The sequence below is a fragment of the Trichechus manatus genome, unplaced genomic scaffold (genome assembly GCF_000243295.1).
Source record: "Trichechus manatus latirostris isolate Lorelei unplaced genomic scaffold, TriManLat1.0 scaffold00089, whole genome shotgun sequence".
Taxonomy (NCBI): Eukaryota; Metazoa; Chordata; class Mammalia; order Sirenia; family Trichechidae; genus Trichechus; species Trichechus manatus.
In genome coordinates, this window is record NW_004444025.1 from 6784563 (window position 1) to 6789554 (window position 4992).

The following is a 4992-nucleotide window of genomic DNA, read 5'->3' on the forward strand; positions in this document are numbered from 1 at the left end:
AGAAACTATTTGTTCTGTAAGCCTTCACCTGAAGTACAATAAAAAAAATAAAATTAAAAAAATAAAATAAAATTCTACTATCCAACTATTTTACACACTAACCACATACATCTGGCAGTAACAAACTCCGAGATGCGAGGAGTAATGCTGGCCTTGATGATTAAGGTTATGTGTCAGCTTGGCTGGGCCATGATTCTCAGTGGTTTAGCAGTATGTAATCATGTAATTTGGCAGTTATGTGATGATGTAATTTGGCAGTTATATAATGACGTAATTTGGCAGTAATGTAAAGATGTAGTCATCCTTCTTTTTTTGCATAACACTGATTTTTGCATAACTACCTGGTCTTTGGAAATTAACCATGTCAATAAGTGAGGAGTGGGTGTGTGTGTGTATATATCTATACGTAAGTGTGTGTGTGTGTATATATTTATATACGCATACATGTATTTGGAGAGAGAGAGCACAAATATCTTCGTTTCCTTCCCTGCCTTTTTCCATTAATTATAATAAAAAAACATGATGTAAACAGAGCTAGTGCATTTTTGGATACACGTTAGTTGTCTCATGTTAGGTGCACGTATAACTTTATAATTATCTTTATTTACAGATTATATGTGGTTGAAGGAGATGTGTACAGGTGCCAAGTTGACAAGGGGTAGACTGCGATGGTTAAGGTAATGTGTCAACTTGGCTAGGTCATGATTCTCAGTAGTTTGGCATATATTATTTAATCATTCTCCATTTTCTGATCTGATATGAGCAGCCAATCAGTTGAAAGGGGGGTTTCCTTGGGGGTGTGGCCTGCATAGAATATATATGGATATTCTGGTAAAGCTCTCTTTCTCAATCCTGCATCCAACTCTTCATCATCTGATCTCCTGTTTTTGAGACATGAACCAGCATCCGGCCACCTGACTTGCAGATTTTTGGATTCGCCAGTTCCCACAGCCCCGTCAGTCAGCAGTTTGCCATCTGACCTGTTGATTTTTGGTTCATCAGCCCCTGCAAACTCATGAGTCAGAAGATGCCCCTAGCCTGATGTCTGACCTACAGTTTGGGAATTGCCTACCTATACAGCTGTGTGAGCAACTTCCTTGAAATAAATCTCTCTGCCCCTTATATATATGTATGTATATACCGGTCACTGGTTTTGCTCCTCTGGAGAACCCAGCCTAAGACATCCTCTCTTCAAGGAAAACAAACTTTCCCCTTTGTGTTCCTATGCGTTGTAGCTAATTTTGAACTGAAAATATTCTTACCACTCCTTGTGCTTGTGCTCAGGAGTCAATTCCTTTGCCAAGGGTTGTTCTCCAGACCTTGCCTTACTTCATTTATGGAATTTACCAGACCTCAAGCTACTTGTGCTGCTTGAAAATAACAGAGGCATTTGTTTTTGCCCTTTATTTTAATTTAGTAGTAGAATACACTGCTTATTTTGTATTTCCCATTCATTTTTCACCCTTTTCTTTAAAAAATGCTTTTTAGTTAATAAATGTAAGTGTTAAGATTTTCTCATGTTTTCTAAATCTGTAGACCTTTATTCATTTTTCTTTCCATATGCTTTCAGGCATAGACATTTATTTTGCTAACATCTTTCTCCATGTTTTTTACCGGTCATACCTCACACTGAGACCTGTGAATTCTACAAACTCTGGGTTTTGATAAAAACATGAATTTTTCAAACAAATCTTTTCTAGCCTCTCTCCCAGGTTGGATAATTCCACCCAAGAGGTATCATTTATCTATTTAATATCTATCTCCTGCATGGAATCAATCTCTCGTTGTTCTGCCTTCCTTCCCCAAGGTAAGTTTCATCTTCATGGAGAAGTGCCTTATACTTCTGAACCCATAAATTTCCCTCAAGGTACAGATATCACCCATTTCATCACCAACATCAAGCGTTTGGATTTTCAACTCTTCCAATATCACATGAAGTTTTTTATATTGAGAATTTCAGTCATCTCTCAGTATGTCTGACCTGATTTTGCAGAACCACTAAGGGTTGTTCTCCTAATCAGAAAAGAGAAAGACAAGGCAACGGCAGGGGAAATACCAATAGCCTTTATTTCTGATCACATATATGATAAAAACATGTACAAGAATTTTCTTTCAGGGGAGTTTCTCGAAGAAGCATTCCAGTTTACTCTCTGAGATTTTTCTCTTTTCTCTCTATTCAAACACCTTGGAACTATTGGTGCCTCTCACACAACTACCCTCAAATCCCTAAGCATCCATTTTTGTTTGTTTGTTTTCTCCCCATTTCATATTGGAGGGCAATTAGTTATCAGTGTATTTCCTTTTCTCTTCTATGTACATTTATTTTATTCTTGAAGATCCAAACTCTTCCCCTAAACTTCTTGCTGCTTGCAGCAAAACACATATTCTAGACATATCAACTGATTTTTCTTAACATAAGGTTAATAGTAATGTTAGAATACTTGAAGCATTTAGAAAATTACATGAAATAGCATAGCAGAAACACATATATCCACCCAAATGTTAATATTTTTTCATATGTATTTCATGTAACTATTTCTAATGAATTATATCACTCTCGCAGCTAAAGCCTCAGTTCATTTGGTTCCTCTTTCTTCCTCTATCGTAATCACTCTCATGAAATTGTCTGTGACCATCTCATATATATTTTCCTATATTTATGATGTATCATGTGCCCGTATATACTACACATATTGATGTTTGGGTCTTTAAATTTCTTAAAAATAGCATTTGTTTTCCATTGTTATGTATTTTTAAAATTTGTTGTTCATATTTGTTAAAGTCTATTGATCTCAACTATAATATAATATATATTCCAGAAGTACAATAGATTTTATCGACTTTTCTCCTGAGGGAGAATGGTTATTGTCACTTTCTTGTATGAGAAATAGCTTTCATTCAATTTACTTATACATGTATTCTTGTACATATGTCTAGAAAATATAGCTAGAAATAAAATTATTGAGTTTTAGGTTATCCACGTCTTGCTAGGTATTGGAATTACCTTCAAAGTGATATCAGTTTTTACTCCCACCATGTATAAAAATATAATTTATATTGCCAATCTACACTTGGTCTTGATAATTTTTTTTTAAATCTGATGGTTATGAAATTATATATTTATTTTTTATAAACTTTATAGAAGTATAAATTGACAATGAAATTCGCCTCTTTTGAGTGTATAATTAGGTGAATTTTGACAACTGTATCCCTTAGTGTAGCCCCTACTCAAGTTATGATACAGAACATTTCCATCACACCCAGAAATTCATCTGTGGCCTTTTGCAGACGGTAACCTTTTTCCATACTAGTCCTTGGCAACCACTGAAGATCCAGGTTGATCCTGTTCAGGTTTTTCTCCCTTCTCAGTTCTTCAGTGAATAAAAAAATAGAGAGCTAGTAATGGTACTCACCACACATCTGTCAGTTTGTCGTACTATGGGGGCTGTGTGTTGCTGTGATGCTGGAAGATATGCCACCAGTATATCAAATATCAGCAGGGTCACCCATGATGGACAAGTATCAGTAGAGCTTTCAGACTAAGACAGACTAGGAGGAAAGGCCTGTAAATATACTTTCATATATTAGCCAATGAAAACCATATAGATCATAGAATATTGTCTGAGATCTTGCCTTGCTTACTTTGGATGCATCATGAGGAGGGATCGATCACGCTTGGTATAGTGGAGGGCCAGCAAAGCCAAGGGAAAACCTCAGTGAGATGGATTGACAAAATGGCCACAACAATGGACTCAAACACACCAACAGTCATGAAGGTGGTGCAGAACTGGGCAACATTTCATTCTGGTATACATGAGGTCACCATGATTTGGAGCCGACTCATCTGCAACTAACAATAACACCAGTAATGGTCCATTATTTGAGCTTCCTCTACGTGAAAGCAGCCATCAGAGACATGGAAAGACAATCCTTCTCTAAAAGGAAGGCTGTTTAACTTGCTTTTTATAGTTTTCACCATATAATACTTATGGTGATGCTCCATAAGTATTATAGACTAAATATATAAACGGTTGAATTTATGAAACATAAAGTGCCTTTAAAAATAGGAATCAGTTGGTCTTTTGATACACAGGCTTGTTACTTATGCTAAAAACCAAAATCATGCTATTCTGCGATTTGCTTCTATCCGCTCTTCTTCCATTAACTTTCAAGTTCCAGAAATGGGCTCTATATTTTTGCAGAAAATTCCGCCATCTATAATTGAGTTTAATATAGCGAGGCTTTGTATCTTACTTTTTATCACATTTGAATTTACCTTCTGAATGTTGAATAATTTTGAGTATTTTCATCATTGTTATTTTCCCCCATATATTTAGGAACTTTGTTTTCCAAGTTCATTGGTACAGGAGCTTTTTTCTCTTTCCCTCTGGACTCACCACCTACTCTAGCAAGTTTGGTTTTTCTTCCCTGCCCGGTACTGTTAGTTTCAGAACAGGCATCCCTGAGATTGTTCTATGGTTTTATGCAGCATATTACATACTTAATCAGTGGACCAGTTTTGTTTGTGTGTGACACTGAAAGTATGCAGCCTTTTTTTTTTTTTTTTTGAGGGAGAGTGCTTTAATTTATTATAGAGAAGTATCACTCCATACAGTAGATTCATGCATTGAACGTAACTCCAGTCACCCAACACATGTGGGGAACTTTAGGTTTCTATTAATATGCTGGATTCAAAATCTTTCTCTCCTTTTTCTTCTTCTAGAGATAACGAGACCCACAGTTTTACTCCCTACGTACCACTCTATACCTCTTATCCACAGGCATATTTATCTTGCTTTGGGCACAGATATTTTGTTAATATATATATATTTTAATTAACTTTTTTTTGTTTAGAACAGCAGGGGTAGTATAAGGCAGAAATGATGGGGTCTTGTTGATTGGAAGACCACTTCAAATCCAAAGGATACTCATTGGTTTTACTGCAATCTGGGAGTAGTATATTATACTCCCGATGGCTGTCTTACAGCCGAC